This window comes from Vombatus ursinus, unplaced genomic scaffold (genome assembly GCF_900497805.2).
Source record: "Vombatus ursinus unplaced genomic scaffold, bare-nosed wombat genome assembly UNPS02003292.1, whole genome shotgun sequence".
NCBI classification, from domain to species: Eukaryota; Metazoa; Chordata; class Mammalia; order Diprotodontia; family Vombatidae; genus Vombatus; species Vombatus ursinus.
The window spans coordinates 17,580,544-17,601,328 of NW_020943070.1; the positions used below are offsets into that span (position 1 = coordinate 17,580,544).

Consider the following 20,785-nt stretch of genomic DNA (forward strand, 5'->3'; position numbering starts at 1 on the left):
AAAACATACAACCAGAAGAAGACAACAAAGTCAAAGCTCCTATATCCAAAGTTTCAAGAAAAATATAAATCAGTTCCAGGCCATATAAGAGCTTAAAAAGAATTTTGAGAAGCAAGTAAGAAAAGTAGAGTAAAAACGGGGAGGAGAAATAAGAGTGATTCAAGAAAATCATGAAAAGAAGTCAACAGCTTGCTAAAGGAGACTCAAAAAATACTGAAGAAAATAACACCTTAAAAAATAGCCTAACCCAAATGGCAAAAGAGGTCCAAAAAGCCAATGTGGAGAAGAATGTCTTAAAAAGCAAAATTGGCCAAATGGAAAAGGAAGTCCAAAAGCTCACTGAAGAAAATACTTCCTTAAAAGTTAGAATAGAACAATTAGAAGCTAGTGCCTTTATGAGAAATCGAGACACTGTAAAACAAATGCAAAAGAATGAAAAAATAGAAGACAATGTGGAATAGCTCATTGGAAAAACAACTGACCTGGAAATAGATCTAGGAGAAGTAATTTAAAAATTATTGTACTATCTGAAAGCCATGGTCAAAAAAAAAGAGCCTAGACATCATCTTTCAAGAAATTATCAAGGAAACATGCCTTGATATTTTAGAACCAGAGGGCAAAATAGAAATGGAAAGAATCCACCAATCGCCTTCTGAAAGAGATCTCCAAAGGAAAACTCCTAGGAATATTGTAGTCCAATTCCAGAGTTCCCAGGTCAAGGTGAAAATATTGCAAACAGCCAGAAAGAAACAATTCAAATATTGTGGAAACACAATCAGGATAGCACAAAATTTAGCAACTTCTATATTAAGGGACCGGAAGGCATGGAATATAATATTCCAGAGGGCAAAGGAGATAGGCCAAGAATCACCTACCCAGCAAAACTGAGTATAATCCTTCAGGTGAAAAATGGACATTCAGTGAAATAGGGGACTTTCAAGCATTCTTGATGAAAAGACCAGAGCTGAATAGAAAATTTTATTTTTAAATACAAGAATTAAGAGAAGCATAAAAAGGTAAAGAGGAAAGAGAAGTGATAAGGGACTTATTAAGGTTGAACTGCTTACATTCCTACATGGAAAGATGATATTTGTAATTCATGAGACCTTTGTTAGTATTAGGGTAGTTGTACTAAAGAAAATTGTATGTATAGATAGATTGATAGATAGAGAACACAGGGTGAGTTGAAGATGAAAGGATGATATCTGGAGAATAAAATTAAGGGGTGAGAGAGGACTATACTGGGAGAAGGAGAAAGGGAGATGTAAAATGGGGTAAATTATCTCATACAGACAAGAAAAGGTTTTTACAGTGAAGGGGAAGTGGGGGAAGGTGAGAGGGAATGAGTGAATCTTATTCTCATTGGATTTGGCTTAATAGGGAATACCATACACACTGAATTTGATATGGAAATTTATCTTACCCTACAGGAAAATTGGAGGAAAGAGGATAAGAGAGCAGGGGTATGAATGAGGGGAGGGCAGATTGGGGGAGGGGTAATCAGAAGCAAACACTTCTGAGGAGGGACAGGGTCAAAAGAGAGAATAGATTAAATGGGAGGCAGGATAAGATGAAGGAAAGTACAGGTAATTTTCTGCAACATGACTACTATGGAAGTGTTTTGCATGACTACACATGTATAACCTGTATCAAGTTGCTTGCCTTCTCAATGATGGTGGGTAAGGAGGGAGGAAGGGAGAAAATTTGGAGCACAAAGTTTTAACAACAGATGTTAAAAATTGTTTTCACATGCAACTGAGAAATAAGATATACAGGCAATGGGGCATAGAAATTTATCCTGCCCCTACAGGAAAATAGAAAGAGAAGGGGATAAGAGAAGCATGAGGAGATAGAAGGGAGGGAGATTAGAGGAAGGGGTATTCAGAATATATGCCATTTTGCGGTGAGGGGAGGACAAGATGGGGAGAAAATTTGGAACTCCAAATCTTATGGAAGTGAATGTTAAAAACTGAAAATAAATAAAATATAAAGCAATCCTAAAACAATGAAGAAACTGTTACTATTACTTTAGATGATTGAAAGCCCCGTATAACAACTTCATCTGTCCTTATTCAATAATCAAGTTGACACAGCAGAGTGAGTGGAATTTCTTTTTATTCACAAGAAGGCAAGACACTTTGGGACAAGCCATGAAAACTTGCAAATTTCCCCCTCCCCTTTCTATATGTGCTTTGGCACAGATGATGCTAAACACCAAAGTCAGAAAATCATGAAAGTGTATGCAATGAAAACACACATGATTTTATTATTTTCCAGTAGCACGTCAAAATAAAATTGTTAACATATCTCATTAGTTTTGGTCAAGAACTTAATATTTTTTTTTGTCTGTGAGATTCTCAGCTCCAATTCAGAGAACAATGTATCGTCAACCAGTGTATAGCAATCCTAAAAATGACTTTAGTCCTAAGTTTATATGGTACAAAAATAAGAGATAAAATCAGGGAGCTACTAAAAACTGAAGAGGAAAAAAGATTATTGAACATTTTTACTTAATGAAAACTCCTGAAATTATACTAAAAATGAAAATAGATGACTAAAACTATAATACTGTCTCAAATTATTTTGAAATTGGATGGGATTACTTAGACTTGAATTCTACCCTACAGGAAAATTGGAGGAAAGAGGATAAGAGAGCAGGGGTATGAATGAGGGGAGGGCAGATTGGGGGAAGGGTAATCAGAAGCAAACACTAGCAGAGATATACTAATAGGGAATAATCTTAACATCTACAATATTGACAATAACTTAATAAGCTCAACAAAAAAGTATAGAAATACATGTAAGTAAATTTAAAGGAGAATATTCAGTGATCATTACCATAGTAAGAACAGGAGGAGAAAAGGTGGAGCTATAAAAAATACATCAGAACAGGTGTCAAACATTACCAAGACAGAAGTTATTTGAGAGCTGTGAGATATTTCCAGAAAATCATTATAAGATAATATCAATATCTCACATACCAGAAAACATAAGTATCTTAATGTCCAACTAAATTCAACAAATGAAATTGTAAATATCATCCAAGAGGGGAAAAAGGATATCAGAAATGTTTTCCTTTAAAGATCAATTGAAAGACAAAATCAGTAAGTTAATATCATATGAGAAGTCAATGTAATGCAAAGGACAACACAAGCAATTCAAACAACATTAAAAAAAATAATACAGAGGCTGGAGAAACAAGGACTTAGTGTCAACAGAAAATCCCTCAAGAAGGAAGATTTCAAACATTGTTAATTTATGTTTGAAAAATTCAAACATATCAAAAGTGTTAAAGAAATTGATAAACAGAAGTTTGCATGACATTAATGTAATGAACAATGACACAACAATGATATCAAAGGAGACGACTGAAATACTAGCCGCACTGTACAACTGGAAAATGGCAGGGAAAGTTAAGGTCCATGATTAACTACTCAAAATCTTCCCAGCAGTTCATGAATAACTAGTAAGTACTTTACCAGTTTGTATACTGAAGCATCTGAACACATCTTAACAAAAGTCATCATATACATGCATGCACATATAAATATATAGTATATAAGTTCATATGTGTGTATACAAATACATACACATATTACCAAAAGTAGACAGTATCAGTATACTCTTCAAATAGAGAGATAAACAACATCACATGGTTATTCAGATCATACAAACATTCATAACTTGTATCACTAGAAAAATACAAAAATCCTTTTTATAGGAAAATAATACATTCTCTAAAATGGGAGAAGCACATGTCAAAAAATCCCAAGGTTATAAGAACAATACTATCTAATTGTAAAGTATTGAATAAGCTATTTGAAAATGTCATAATATCTGTACCACTTTCCTTGATTATTGCAAAGCCTTTAACTCAGTTCCACACTCATGATATTAATGTAATAAAAGTATATAAAATAAAGCAAAACATACTGGTATTTGCTACCCATATTGAAAACTATTCTTGATTTGAAACATACCACTAAAAATAATGTTAAGAATAATTCATAAAACGTGGCATTTTCAGGGGAAATTTACATTTACACTTGAATGAGCATGTCACATTGGACCAATGGATGAGATGATACCTGTAAATACCTTCATCTCCTCTTGTCTAGTCACTCTGAGCACAAAAATATCAAAGGGAAGGCTATCATTCTGTTAGTAAATGTTTAACAACCAACCCTTGTGGGTGGGAAAGACATAGCATGGCATACTTTTAAATTTAATCTGCATTGATAACATTTTATCCATTAATTTCTTGACTCTAGAAACCAACAACAACAACAAATTTGTCTGTCTCCAAGGTGTAAATGTATCCTGGGTACATGACTCAGTTTCCTATCTATGTCTTAGTTTCCTCATCTCTAAAATAGCAATAATAATAGCACCTATCTCATAGCAATGAATAAAGCAATATGATGTAATGGATAGAGAGATACCAGAGCCAGGTAGACTTTGTGTTCAAGTCTCTCCTTTGACATACTAACCATTTGACACTGGAAAATCATTTAACCTTTTAGTGACCTAGGCAAATTTCCCACTGATAGAGGGTTTTCCTTACAAGAAACTTTCTATGCCAAGAAAACAGAGATCCAGTCCCTATCCCTTAGTTTAACAAATCTTTTTTTTTTTTCATTCAGTCACTTACTTGGTGGGTAGAAACTTCCTGGGATTGTGCCACACTTGGACAGCTTTCAAAAACTGAATTGTAACATCATCCATGCCAAAATGAGGCAATTTGGATAATAATTGATCATAATTTACAATTAAAAAGAACTTTCCTTACATTATCTTTCATGGTTCCCCCAAGAATACTATGAAATAGCATGGATGTTTCCATTTTCAAAGGAGAAAACCAAAATGCAAAGGATTTAAGAGACTTGTTCATGGCCAAATGGCTACTACATGATGGTGCCAGGACTTAAACCCAGGTCTTTTGACTCCTAAATTCAATATTCTTTCCACTATACATCACAATCTAGCAGCAAATAATTAATGAAGATATATTTCCATTATCAGTAGAGTCACTGAAGCAAGTGAAGGTTTTAAAGGGTTGTGCCAATGGAGTGCAAGTTCCTATAAAACTGGGAAAGCTTCAGATGTGAACCTGGTCTTATACTATAACATTCACCTTTATTGCTTTCATATAATAGGTTTTTTAGCTGTCAAAAATATATATAGGAACATGGAGGATTTTCAGTGTGAAACAGAATATCCCCAATACTAAGAAAAAAATCCTCTATTTAGCTTTCAAAGTCTTTCATAACCTAGCTCTTTCCCTTATCTTTACTATTTTCTCCACCACCTACCATCCCAAAGTACTCTTCAGTAAAGTGACATGAACGTCCTTGTGGTTTCTCAAATAAGTCACCTCATCTCTGTACTCTGAGCATTTTTAAAACTTATTATTCTTCATGCCTCCAATGCCTTACTTCCTCTTCTCTGCCTGCTGGCTTCCTTCAATTCAAGTCCTATCTAAAATATCATGTTCTACAAGAAGAATTTCTCATCCCCTCTTAATTCATGCTTCTCTCTGTTAGTTATTTTGTATTCATCTTTTATATAACTTGTTTTTAATTTTTTTTGCATTCTGTCTCTCAATTAAATTGTGAGCACTTTGAGGATAGCGACTATATTTTGTCTTTGTATATCCACCACACACATTCTTGAACATACTATAAACTTAATAAATGTTTATTGACTGATACTAATGAAATTAAGAATATTTTGAAATATTGTAAATATGGTATTGGTTAGCAATAATATATTAAATCTGTAAAATTCCTATTTTAAGTGCTTTATATATATGATCTTATTTTAAGGCAAGATTCTGATTAAAATAGTTATACCATTGTATATACAAAAAACAAAAAAACAAAAAAAGCAATCCAGCCTTTTTAGCCATTGCCTTAATTTGTAAAAGTGAGTCAAGAAGCTATCTTTTTTCAGTTAAAGTAGAAGAATTCACATAGTTTGATCTTGGTTTTTAGTTAAATAATGTTGGTTCTTCTGTATATTGACTTGAAAAATAGATAGTGACATTGTAAACAAAACTCCCATTCCACCTTGATGGTTGGTTGTTTTTTAATCTCAAGTCATTTTGCATAATTATCTTCCTTCTAACATCTCAAGCCAAGTTCCATTTTGATCTTCTTCAATAGGCACCAGATTTTCCATAAAGGATGAAGTGTTCTTATTCATTTAAAAAAAAAGTGCACTTTATCATTTCTTGTCAAGATAATCAACTTTTCACAGCAATGTTGGGCATTTATGCAATGCCTAGATTGTTTTGTAGGCTTTAGAAGGCCATGGTACTGATGTGTCATCAGAGAAATGAAATCTAGAGTTGAACTTTTTAGAAGTTGTTGAAATTGTTTCTATCATTAATGTAGTGATTCATTTAGCTATAAAAATGGTTTACTTTGAATCAGTCAACAACCATTAATATTAATATTATTTTAATAATAATAACATTTATATAACACTTTGTTTTACAAAGTGCTGCACATATGCTATCTCATCATATCCTCACAACAATCCTGTGAGATAGAAGCTATTGTTATTCCCATTTCATGAATGAAGCAATCAGGGCTTATATAGGTTATATACCCAGTGCCATACACTTAGTAATTATCTAAGTAAGATTCAATTTCAAATTTTCCCAACTCCAACTCTAGCACTCTAGCTACCATGCCAGCTACCTCAGCTTATGCCTCAGGCTTTAATAAGTGTTGGTGGTTCAAAAACAGAACAAAAAAATGAAATGAAGCCTATATATTTATTTTGTTTAAACAAAATATTTTCTTCTGATTGAACCATTTTTTTTGGTTCAGCACCATTTATTAACTGATTTCAGCTATCACTGAAGCTGTGTCAACATATACATAAAACATAAAATATTCTTCAACTCCTGTTGTTTGTGGATAGAGGTGTCTTCCAGGAAGCACAACAATATAATAAGAGACTCTGATGATGCCAGCTTTGACAATGGTGCCATCCCAAAAGGGATAAGGTCATGGCAAGTTTGATTATGTTTTCCAGAGGTTATGTAATAGGAGACTTTAGGGGCTCAGTCTGCCTGTCATTTTGATGCTGTCAGTGTATGTTTTATATTCTTTAATAGTGCTGGGAAGTAGGTTACATTCAAAATAGAGTGCCACATTCCATTTTTCTGGCCTCCTGGAAATAGACATGATGACTGTTTCACACATCTCTTTGCCCATCATGAAGTGTTCCACCAATATGGCAAGGATAAGATTCTCACAGTCCTTGGAGGCTAAGCCCTTATAAAGTTGAAAAATCAATTTACCACCATTTTTATTTGTATCTACCTACATATGTTTGATTCCTTCTTTGAAGAAATGGAAGTCCATCTTTATGGATCATCAGGTCCCCAGGATGTACAATATGGCCATAAAACCTACAAAAGTGCTCCTCCCAAATAGAAGAAATTTGACAAAGTTTTGTGTCATCCTTCCACAGGAGCTGTGCTAATCATCTCTGTATCACTCCAATTTTAGTATATGTGTTACCTCTGTGAGTACTCATTATATCACATTTTAAAGGTCATTACTTAATAACACAAAAGTCTGAAAAGCAAGACACAAAGGAGAACAGGAAGTAGATGAGTGGCTTTGTCCCTTGGGTGCCAAAATATCAAGGCTGTTGAAAACACTTGTATACTTTAGGAAGATAGAAATAAATGTGCTGATCACAGTCTCCATAAAAGTTTCTGCGGAATCATCTTCTTTGTGTTCTGAGATGTCTGTCTCCCTGTCATGGGATAGAATTCTGAGGTCTCTGCCTCCATAAACTTGTGTCCCAAATTTTAAAAAGACAATTTAAGAACATCTTGCTGCTTTTCCAGGGCATGTTTTGTGCTTCTTGTCCCAGGCACAAGATTTTACTATGTAAAATTGATAATCCTTCATGAATATAAAGGAATATTCCAGAAGGTAAAGGTTTGTGCTATTAGATGAAATATGTTTTATATTGAGAAGAGTAGCAATTGACTAGGAATGTCTCAGAAATGTAAAAAAAAAAATGGTTGGATGAAGATTTAAAAGTCATACTGTATTATGGGCATAGGCATGACCATTTAACCACACAAAAGTTCCAGAAACATTTAAATTTATTCTAGAGATAGATCTCATATATAAAGTCATAAAGTCACTCCAACTGCTTCTCAAATTGGAATTCAACGTTCCTGAAGAATTAATTTAAACAAAGAGTATGGAGGGGGGAAAGAACGTTGACTCTAGATTTAGGACATCTGGCTCCTAATCCTACCTCTAATGTTTATTATCTTTATGACCTGTGGCAAGTCACAATATCCCTGGGCTTCACTTTGCTCATCTTTAAAATGGGGGAGCTGGAATGGATGACTCACGAGGTCCTCTCTACCTTTAGCTCTTTGATCCTTCTTATGACCTATGTGGTAGAGAATAATTTTCCCAAATAAATCATATTATGAAAGTAAATTTATTTGTTAATTCTTGACAATTTTTAAAAATTTTAAATTTTATTTTTTAAAAAAAACTTGACAATTTTAAATTCAGACTAAACTCACAGTATTGTCTTACCTTTGGAATGAAAATGAGAGTACAGTTTGGAGATTTAAAGACAAAGGTGTTTCTAGAAAAGCTGTTGTTAAGAATGGAGAAAAATCAGAGGAATTCCTGGGTTTATAGTTATTTAATACAAATCCTAAGGGCACAGAAGATATTTTCATATGAGCACTATTCCTAACAGTACTATTATAGTAAATCACCAAATGATCATCTTCTGAAGATAATGCATTTGGGATATGTTCTGTGGACACTCATGATTCACTAATGCAGTACTATTTTTGCTTTAAACAACTTCTTTTTCTGATGGTTGTTTTTAAGAGCATAAAAATATGGGCTAGAGGATTGTTTGTTTTGGCCAGGAAAGGGTACAATGTGAGGGAAAATTTGTCTATAATACGAATGTGTACCATTTTTCTCTTCTACACCATTTATGTTTCCCGTTGATTCACTCTACCTTTTTTTTCTCAAATAATTCTAAGGATTTTTTATATACCTTATACTGTCATCTACTTGAAAGATAGTTTATTCAATACTTAACTGGTTCTGAGTTCTCCTCATTGTGAGTACTCCCTCCAAGAATGCAGAGTGCAATTCAACTTATTCCATGAAACCATTGTCCAGGTTCTGCCATTCAGTAAGAAAAGTGAGTTCTAGCCAATATGCTGAGTGGTCCTTCTCTAGATTTCTTGACATTGTATGCATACTAATGAAATAGATCAGGATATCCATATGTCTTCAGTTCTCAATGCATGCCCAGACTTTTTTTTTTTTACTCTTAAATCTGTTTCTGATTATATCCTTTATATTGTTTCTTCTAGGCAATCTCTCATTTTTAACATGAGCCTGCTTTTGGTGATCTTGAACTTTAATATTTCAGAGAGAGTGGTATTACATCATTTCTTAGTTCAGTATTCATTAGAATTAAAGAGTAAATAATAGCTAATATTTGTATAGCACTTTAAGCTTTACAAAGCATTTTACATATATTATCTCATTTGAACCTCACAACAATTCTGTGATGTAGTTGTCATTATTATGCCCATTTTATAGATGAAGAAACTGAGACTTAGAAAGTTTAAGTAACTTGCCACAGTGATGGAATAATTGATGTAGATTTGGAGGAAAAATTAAAGTCATTGATTGCAATTCTTAATTTTATATATGAAGAAACTGAAGTCCAGAGAGGTTAAGAGACTTCCCCAGAGTCACACAGCTAGTATGTATTTGAGGTAGGATTTGAACTCATTATTTCCTGGCTCGTAATCAAGTGCTATATCCACTGCACCACACTGCCTTTTCAGAGTGAATTTTCTTCAGCTTCTTTATTGATCATGATTATTTCTATAACTAACATTGAAACAATTCACTTTCCAGCTCTGTATCTTTTTTTGGTTGTTTTTTTCTTTCCTTTCTTTCTTCCTTCTTGTTTTCCTTCCTGTTTTCCTTCCTTCCTTCCTTCTTTCCTTTCTTTTTTTTTCTGCCAGTAGAGGAATAAACTCCTTCTGGTCTAGAAGGCTCATAGAACTCAAAAGAGGAAGCTGTAAGATATGATTTTCGTCTTGTTACAAGGATGAATGATAAACTCCAGCTGTCAGCAGTAATTGGACATATGAAAGCCAGAAATATCAAGAAAATGTTAAGTTACATTAATCAATACCAAGTCAGAATAAGGATCTAGCTGAAGACTATTGTGAATGACATTCAGAAAAATGATACACTCACATTTGTGAGTGATGCAAAATGTACAATAAACAATGCTCCCCAACCCCCATAAATTGAAAGATTAATTACAGTGTTAAGCAAATCACTTTCATGTAGTGAAATGATTATTTTTCCCTTCTGTTGTTAAGAACACATTAATCATTGTAGATGCTGGGCTTTGGTAGAGTCTAATTAGTAAGCAGGTAATGTTTGTAATGCATTTTTGTTAGTTTCAATCTGCTTACTTTTCTACCTTTCCTACTCTATATGTCTCATGCTGAACAGTATATAGGGCTAAGAGGGATAAAATGTAACTGGCAGCCATAGCAGGCTACTAATATCGATGTTCAGCTAATTAAATATCATCCCCCCTATGGTGTTTCTTTATAGTATCTTCAATAACAGTCTGTCATTCCTGAATGGATTATTGATGTGATGGAAATAAATCATATTATCAAAAAAGACAGTGCACAAACATTAGGGTTAAACATTGCCTACTTGAATGTATGTAGAGTTTGAATTGGAGTAGCTTGGATTATTTTGAATTTTGAAGGCAAGCTCTCTTTTGGATGCCAGAGCCTCTGATAAAAGATCCTGGGAGTTATTTTTGCACAATATCTAATAAGAAGTTGTGGAAGCTACTGGTTTTAATTAGCAAGTGAAAGAGCTAATTCAGCACTTTTTTGTTAATGACTTTCTCGTTTGCTAATCTTTTCTGAGAATCAATCTTTTGTCTTATATAAATTGTAAATTCCCAACGCAGAAATCATATTTATTTCTATATGCATTAGGACCTTGTGCCTAGCACACTCTTTGAATTAATAATAATAATGAATGTTAATGATCCATGACTTCAGTTCTTAAGGAGGCTGAAATATGATAATTAATGTAATATAGTAAGAATCAAAACTCCTAGTGAATTTCTCACTCGGGGATACCTTTAATTTCCATTATAACTTTAACCAATGGGAATGACAGGGTATGTTCAAAATGGAGCAGGGGTTGGAAAAATTCTACTAAAAAGCATTTCAGTGCCAGACATAGATTTCATCTTCTTAAATCTTTCTAGATGAGCAGAAAATTATAATTTGTAAACCATGGATGAATCATCACATTATGGAGCAGCATTACCTGTAATTCAATAGTTCACCAAAATTGTGTTGCTTTCAATACACAAAGACATCAGTCTTCTCTTTTTATTTCTGAATCTTCAGTTTCTAGGGTGAGGGGAAGTTTATGCTCTTTTGCTTTGCCTTCCCTGCATGAAAGGTATAAGAATAAGTCAAACATCTGGCAAAATAACTATATCTTTTTTTTTAAATGTGTATGGGATGAAGCCACCACATCCTTTTAAAGTCTATAGAAATCAGTAAGCATTTATCAAGTGTCTGCTGGATGCCTGGCACTGTGCTAAGTGCCAGGATATAAAGAAAGAAAACAAAAAGAAAAATGGAACAACAAAAGTTTCTCTAAAGAATTTAACTTATTAGCTGCCATCCATCATAATGACTTCCCTGTGTGTATAAGAATAAGTTGAGAATATAGCATGTAAAGAGTATATACAATCACTTTTACTATACACCTTCCCCACCCTGAAATTACATTAGCATAATGGATAAAGTGGTGGCCTTAGGATCAGGAATACCTATTTTGAAATCCAATCCCTGATACTCACTATATCCATGAGTATTGACCGCTCTGAGTTACAGTTATTTCATTTGTAAAATAGACAAAAAAAATAATCCCAGTAATATGTTGAGGAATTTTCTGAAGTTCAAATAGGAAAATGTGTGTAATGTGATTGGCAAGAACTCTGAGTACAATGCCATGAATATAGTACATGCTTTAGAAATATTTTTGTTTCATTTTTAACTTAAAAGACTTCAGAATATCATTTTGTTGTGAGAAATTATTTCATAAATGACTTGATAAACAAACAGACCCAACTCAAAAATTAGAGCTAGATGTGAAGTATGCTGGAGATCAATTACATTGTCATTTGCAATGGATAAACCATCATCTAGGATATGCTTCCTGAATATCAGGAAAATCTAAAAATCTTGAAAAAATGCTAATTATAAGTATTGTTCCTATTTAACAGAAAGAAGATGATAGCAACAAACAATTGAGTGATTTGATGGAAACTTATGAAGTACATAAATAATAAAATATAATGTGTCTTCTTATTAGGAAACCTTTGGTGCATCTAGAAAGACAGGCAACAGTCTTTTATTAAGGGCTTTCTATGTATAAGACACTATGCTAGGTAATGGGAATACAAATTAAACAAACAAACAACTAAATAATTCCTCTCCTCAATGAAGTTTCATTTTATCTATTATTTCCTTGGAAATCTATTATTTCATGGATGTATTCTTTCATAACTCTTACTACTTGAAAAATAGCCTTAGAGAGTAGTTGTAGTTTAAAAAAAATCCCCCTGCCACAAACTGTTAGTAAACCTCTCTAAACTCAAGTAGGCAGTTACAGAAAGAAGTCCATTGCCTGGATTATACTTCATGTTTCCTTACTTGGTAGGACCTCAAAGAGTGTTCATTGTATTGGATTTCCTTTTAATAAACTGTGGTGTATTGGATAAAGTACTGAACTTGAAGTCCAAAAGACCCAAGTTATGACTCTGCCTTGGATACTTAATAGCTGTCTGCCCCTATTTATGTCACAGAGCATTTTCCAACTTCAGTTTCCTGATCAATAGGGTGGGGATAATAATAGTACCTACCTCACAGGATTGTAGGGGAGAAGCAAACAAAAGAAAATAAGTGAAGGATGCTATCACCTTTAAAATGGTACTTTTTTTACTATTATTAATAATATTCAAGAAATGCAGGTCACCTCCATAGTGTGATGAAGCAAAGATTTAGGACCTCAGTGAGTGTTAGTGCACATTCAGATGTCCAATATATTCAACATTCATTTTGACCAAATATGTCACTTTTCAGCCACATGTATTTGGCAGATTTTCCTTAATTTCCCTTTGATCCAAATCCCTAAACTAGATCAGAAAATCCTACTGGAATAGCTTATGAAAGAAATCGATGACCATTAATTTATTCAATATGCCATTTGGCAAATACTTTCGTGACTAATACACGTGGCATGGATATGTAATTTTTAAAATGACAATTTTATAAAGTAAGACAGTGGGTCATGCTGAAAATAATACTAGTTTTGAAGTAAGGAAGATCTAGGTTCAAGTTCAAAAATTAGGATATTTTTTCATAAAATAAATAGAATTTGAGGTGAGTTTTGAAGGATGAGTGAGTTATGATGTAGAGATGGTAGAAGGTATTCAAAATATAAGGACTATTTAAATAAAAAAGAGAGAGGCAAGAAGGCATATGATATGTTAATGACTCACTGGACTATAAGTAGGCATAAACAAGAAGTATAATGACATAAATCTAGAGAGGTAATTGGTAAGCAGATTGTAGAAAGGCTAAATGCTGGGTTTAGGAATTGAGAGTTGATTTAATGATTGATGAAATAGATAGATAGGGAGCCACAACAGCAGAGTAAGCAACAACTTAGCTGAACTCTCCCAACCTTCCCCTCCAAATAATTTTAAAATAATACCTCAAATCCAATTCCGTAGTGGCAGAACCAATGAAAGTTTTGGGTGAGACATTTTTACAGCTCAAGACAACTTAGGAGGTCAACAGGGGAGGTCTGTGACATTGGGATGCTAACCAGTCCACAGAACAGTGCATGTAGTGGCAACATCAAAAGCAGACCTTGGAGGTGTCTGTGACAGCAGCAGAAGCCCCTTTGGGAGCTCTCAGTGAGGGTTTCAGATGATTGATTACAAAGAGATTGCAGGGGCCATTTTGTTGGCACTGGATACATGATATTGTTGCATTGTCCATATTCACTGTGAGGTCACAGTTCAAGGTTAAAGAGGAGCAACGGCACTTTTAGCTGCAAGGAAAAAGGGGTCTTGTTCACAGTTCCTAGGTGGAAAAGAGTACTTCTGATAACTCCCAAGAAAGAAAAGGATCTGATTTCAGTACCAAGGCAGAAAAGAGCGCTAGTACTTGAGGCTGCCTAAAAGCAGGGGCCCTAATCACGGTCTCAGGGCCAAGAGGAACATTAGCATCTGTGGGTAAAATCCAGAGAACCAGCCAGAAGAACGGGGACAACACCTCTCCTTTGATTATACTACATTGAAAGTTTTCAAAATATATAAACCCCTAGATTTAGCTCTGAACAAAAGCAGCAAGAAAAATCTGAAGCTTGGGATACTTTCCCCTCCAACCCGGGAACAGAGCACAACTTTATAAAGTTAAAAGCCAAGAAACAGGCTGGGAAAAAGAGCAAAGAAACAACAACAACAGCAACAAAAAGAATCTAACCATAAAAAGCTGATATGGTGACAGGGAAGAAGAAGACAGAAACTCAGAAGAAGACAATGATGTCAAAACAGCTACAAGTAAAGGTTCAAAGAAAAAAAATGAATTTGACACAAACCCAAGAAGAATTCCTGAAAGAGCTCAAAAAGGATTTTTAGATTCAAATAAGAGAGTGTAGGAGAAACTGGGGAAAAATTAGAGCAATGCAAGAAAATTATGAAAAAAAAGAGCGAACAGCTCAGCAAAAGAGGCACAAAAATGGTCAAGAAAATAACACTTTAAAAACAGAATTTGCCAAATGGTAAAAGAGGTTTAAAAATACCTTGAAGAGAAGAACTCTTCAAAAAGCACAATTAATTTATAAGAATACAAGTTAATCTCTAATTGACAAATGTTCAAGTGAAATGAACAGACAGTTTTTGGACAAAGTAAACAAAGCTATCTCTAGTCATATAAAAATGTTCTAGATAATTATTAATTAGAGAAATGCAAAATTAAAAAAACTCTGAGGTACCACTTCACACCTATAAGATTGGCTAATATGACAGAAAAGGAAAATTATAAATGTTGGAAGAGATGTGAGAAAATTATACACTAATGCACTGCTGTGGAGTTCTGAACTGATCCAACCATTCTGGAGAATAATTTGGAACTATGCCCAAAGGGCTATAAAACTATGCATATCCTTTGATCCAACAAAACCATTACTAGGTCTGTATCCCAAAGAGATAAAAAAGGAAAATTACTTATTTGTACCTATTTGTGGTGGAAGAATTGGAAATTGAGGAGATTCTCATCACTGGGGAATGTCTGAACAAGTTGTTATATGATTATGATGGAATACTATTGTGTTATAATAAATGATGAGCAGGATATTCTTAGAAAAACCTGGGAAGACTTACATGAACTTATGCAAAGTGATGTGAACAGAACTGGAAGAGCAGTGTACACAGTAACAGCAATATTGTACAATGATCAACCATGAATGATCAACCATGAATTCTCATCAATGCAACTATCCAACACAATTCCAAAGGAATCATGATAAAAAAAATCTATCCACATCCAGAGAAAGGACTGATGGAGTCTAAACACAGATCAAAGCATACTATTTTTCACATCATATTTTTTCATGACTTTTTTTGCCTGTTTTTTTTTTTCCACAACATAATTATTGTGGAAATACATTTTCAGGCTTGCACATGTATAACATATCAAATTGCTTACTCTCTCAGGGATATAAGAGGGAGAGAGAAAGAAATCTGGGACTCAACATTTTAAGAATTGAATGCTAAAAATTGTTTTTGCATGTTATTGGGAAAAAAATAAAATGTATTTTAAAAAAGCAGAATGGGTCAAATGGAAAAAGAGGTCCAAAAATTCACTGATTAAATTACTTGAAAATTAAAACAGGCTAAATGGAAAAAGAAATTTAAAAACCTCACTAAGAAAAATTCCTTAAAAATTAGGATTTGAAAAATGGAAGATTATCACTCCATGAGGCATCAAAAGAAAATCAAACAATGTAAAAAGAAGAAAAAGAAGAAAATGAGAAAAATTTCATCAGAAAAAAATGACCTAGAAAATAGATCTAGAAATAATTTAAGAATTTTTGGATTGACTGAAATTCATGGTCAAAGGAAGAGCCTAGAGATGATATTTCAAAGAAAATTGTCAAGGACAATTGCCCTGATATCCTAGAACTAGAGGGTAAAATGAAAATTGAAAGAATCCACCAATCATCTCCTAAAATGAAAAATCTCAGAGATATTAGAGGCAAGTGGCAGAGCAAACAGGTCAAAGAAAAAATAATTTATACAGCCAGAAAGATATCATTGAAATATCCAGGAACCACAGTCATAATCACATGATGGTTACCATCTACCAAGTTAAAGGAGTAGAGGGTTTGGAATGTGATATTCCAGGAGGTAAAGGAGCTAGAATTATTGCCAAGAATAATGTACCTAGAAAAAAAAAACTGAGATTGAAAGGGATTTTTAATGGCATAGAGAACTTTTAAGTATACTTAATTAAAAAGACCAGATTTAAGTACAAAATTTGACATTCATCACAAGACTCAAGAGAAGTGTGAAAAGGTACATATGAAAGAGGAATCATAAAGGACTCAATAAAGTTAAACTGTTCTCATTCCTATGTGTCAAAAGGATACAAAGCAAAAATAGATCTAATTAAAAGAGATAAACAGGAAAAGCATACATTTTTAAAAGTCACCATAGATAATGAAGTAATATCCATATTTAACATATATGCACCAAATGACAGAGCATTTAAATTCTTAAAGGAAAAAATTAAATGAGTTACAGAAGGAAATAGAATATATATACATATATATATATATATATATATATATAACTGGGGTACCTCAACTTTCTCTTCTCAGAGCTATATAAATCTAACCATAAAATAAATAAGAAAGAAGTAGAGCAGATGAATAGAATTTTAGAGAAGTTAAATATGATAAACTTTGGAGAAAATTTAATGGGAATAGAAAGTAATATACATTTATTTCAGCTGTACAGGAAACCTTCACAAAATTGAACATGTTCACTAACAAATGTAGAAAATCAGAAATATTAAATTCATCCTTTTCAGATCATGATGCAATAAAAATTACTTTCAGTAAAAATCCACAGAAACATAGATAAAAATTTAACTGGAAACTAATGTAATCCTAAAGAATGAATGGGTCAAATTTTAAAAAATCATAAAAAATCAATCAACTTCATAAAAAATGAGACAACAAGTCAAAATTTGGAGGATATAGGCAAGGCAAGTACTGAAGAAAAAAAACTCTCTAAATGCTTACATCAATAAGAAACAGAGAGAGAGAGAGAGAGAGACAGAGAGAGAGAGAGAGAGAGAGACAGAGATCAATGAATTGGGCATCCAACTGGAAAAAAATAAACTAGAAAAAGAACAAATTAAAAATCTCCTCCCCAATTGAACAACAAAATAGAAATCCTGAAAATCTAAGGAGAGAGAAATAAAATTGAAAGTAATATATATATATATATTATATATATATGTATATAATTGAACTAATAAATAAAACAAGTAGCTACTTCTGTGAAAACAAACTAAATATGTAAACCATTGATTAATTTTATTTAAAAATGAAAGAAGGAAATCAAATTACCATCTCAAATATGAAAAAAGAAGTGAAGGCATGATCAATAAAGATAAAAGAATAACAATTATTAGGGGTAATTTTCCCCAAATTTAAGCCTGTAAAACTGACAACCTAAGTAAAATAGATTAATATTTAAAATATATCAACTGCCTGGATTAACAGAAAAGGTAATAGAATACTTGAATAATCCTATCTTTGAAAAATAAATTGAACAAGCAATCATTGAGCTCCCTAAGAAAATATTCCTAAGACAAAAAGGGATTTACTAATGATTTTTACCAAACATTTAAGAAATAATTATATAAAGTATTTGAAAAAAAATAGGTAAAGAAAGAGTCCTACCAAATTCCTTTTTTGGCCTAAATCTGGTTTTGGTACCTAAACCAGAGAGAATAAAAACTGAGAAAGACAACTATGAAGCAATTTCCATAATGAATATTGCTGAAAAAATTTTAATAACATACTAGTATGGAAATCATAGCAACATATCACAAAGTTCATACCTGTGGCCAGGTTTGATTTATTCCAGGAATGTGAGGTTGGTTCAAAATTGGAAAATTTTAATTATAATTAGCCATATCAATAAAAAAGAACACAAATCTTAAGATATCAATAGTTACAGAAAAAAGCTTTTAGCCAAAAATAGTACTCATTTATATATTTTTAAAATAAAAACTAAGAATAAATGATGTCATATCTAAAACAAAGAGCAAGTATTATCTGTAATGGAGATAAATGAGAAGACTTCTCAGTAAGATCGGGGTGAAGCAAAGAAATCCACTATCACCACTATTACTCAATAGTATTCTAGAAATTTGACTATTGCAATAAGAAGAAAAAGAAAATGAAAGGGAAAAAATAAGCAATGAGCAACCAAAACTTTTACTCTTTGCATATGATATGATGCTGTACTTAAGAGTACCCTAGGGAATCAACTAAAAATTTAGTTAAAACAATTAACTTTCACCAACTTGCAGGATTTAAAATAAATTCACAATAATCATCAGCATTTCAAATTATTGCAATATAACCTACACATTTATTGACTGTATGACCCTGGGCAAGTCACTTAACCCTGTTTGCCTCAGTTTCCTTATCTGCAAAATGAATTGGAGAAGGATATGGCAAATCACTCCTGTAACTTTACCAAAAAAAACAACAACAAAACTTCAAATGGGGTCATGAAAATAATTGAACATGACTGAAACACTCTGCATCACTATTGATTAGAGAAAGCAAATTAAAACTCTGAGATAATATCTGACATCTATCAGATTGAGTGACATGATAGAAAAATGAAAAATAGACATGCCAATGATAATGCCGTTGTGAAGTGGCCCAACTTTTCTGAAAAACAGTTTGCAATTATGCCCAAACTGTGCATACTTTGTGATCTAGTAATACTACTACTAGGTCTATATCCCAAAAAGATCGAAGAAAAGAAGAAAGAACTTATATGTACAAAAATATTTATAGCAGCTTTTTTTGTGGTGGCAAAATAATTGGACATTGAGGGGATGCACATCAGTTGGGAATTGACTGAACAAGTTCTGTTTTATGATTATGATGGAATACTACTGTGCCACAAGAAATGATGAGTAGGATAGTTTCAGAAAAATCTGAGAGGACAATAGAATGGAATGTAAAGTAAAATGAACAGAACAAGGATTTCATTGTATAATGTTACAGCAATATTGTCATGAAAATCACCTGGGAAAGACTGTGTTACTCTGTTCAAGACATGATACAAGATAACTCCTAAGGACCCATAACAAAAAATAAAAAAGTAATTCACCTTCAGAGAAAGAGTTGATGAACAGACAGAAGCATACATTTTTTTTTCATTTTCATCATCTTTCTTACTTTTGTGGGGTTTTTTTTGCAACATGGATGACATAGAAATATATTTTTCATGCCTTCAAATGTATAAATGATAACATATCATTTGCCTTTTCAATGGTGGGGTAGCAGCATGAAGGAAGAAAACAATTTGGAACTCAAAATCTCAAAAAATGAATGTAATAAATAAAAAACCACAAACTAATAAATAATTATATGCATAAAAATAGATGAACAGTGGAAAAAATGAATTAGTGAATGAAATAAGTTACCTACTATAAGTTCTTATTTTAGCATAGGAATCCTTCCACAATATCTTTGATGTGTAACTCTTTCTTTACTTAAGTATTTTGAGTAAGAAGGAATGATAAAATAACACTCTTAATGGTCATATGAAAAATGTACCAAAATGACTAAAAGTAAGAGAAATGCAAATTAAAATAACCTTCATTAGGTGGTCAATGATGAGAAAGATAAAAATTCTAAGTGTTGATGGAGCTATAGTTAAACATATTAATATGCTGTTGGTAGAAATGTGAATTCATCCTTTGATTCCGCAAAGCTTTTTGCAATTATAAAAAAAAAAGAAAATCTAAACTGTATATATCCCCCTGTTTAGTGATAACATCATTAGACATAAACCCCAAGAAGACGTCAGTCTGAGAGAGGAGTTCGTTGAGGGCAACGAACAGTTCTTAACACATAGAAAGGTGTTAGGAATAACAGACTATTATTATGTTATGTAATATTATTTTATCATACAAAACAGATAAGAGAATTTCAGAGAAATCTGATAAGTCTTCTTTAAACTGACTCATGGAAAAAAATAAGCAGCAGAGAAAGAAATATTCATGATGACCATAGTAATGAAAATAAAACAAAATTGAAAGACCAAAATTCTGACCATTTTGGTGATCAATCATGTTAAGGAAATAAAAGAATCATTGATAATTATGGCAGTTTTTAAAAGGTATTTAGTGATTTTTTTAAAGGTAGTATTATCTCACTACCTTATGAAGGATCATGAGTAAATTGTAGAATTGTTTAAAATGTAAGAAAGTTCTTATATTGAGGTGAAATTTATCTCTTCATAACTTCTACAGACTAGTTTTAGTTTTACTCTCTTATACCAAAAAGAATCTTAGTTTGTAGGA

The 20,785-nt window shown here is 32.7% G+C and overlaps 1 non-coding gene across 1 annotated transcript; it reads right to left on the reverse strand.

Moving 5' to 3' along the window:
• Positions 1-7,440: 7,440 nt before the first annotated feature.
• Positions 7,441-7,547, reverse strand: LOC114052046. The gene has a single exon (XR_003570212.1). It is a non-coding gene; the product is annotated as a U6 spliceosomal RNA (small nuclear RNA).
• Between the last annotated feature and the right edge of the window lie 13,238 nt (positions 7,548-20,785).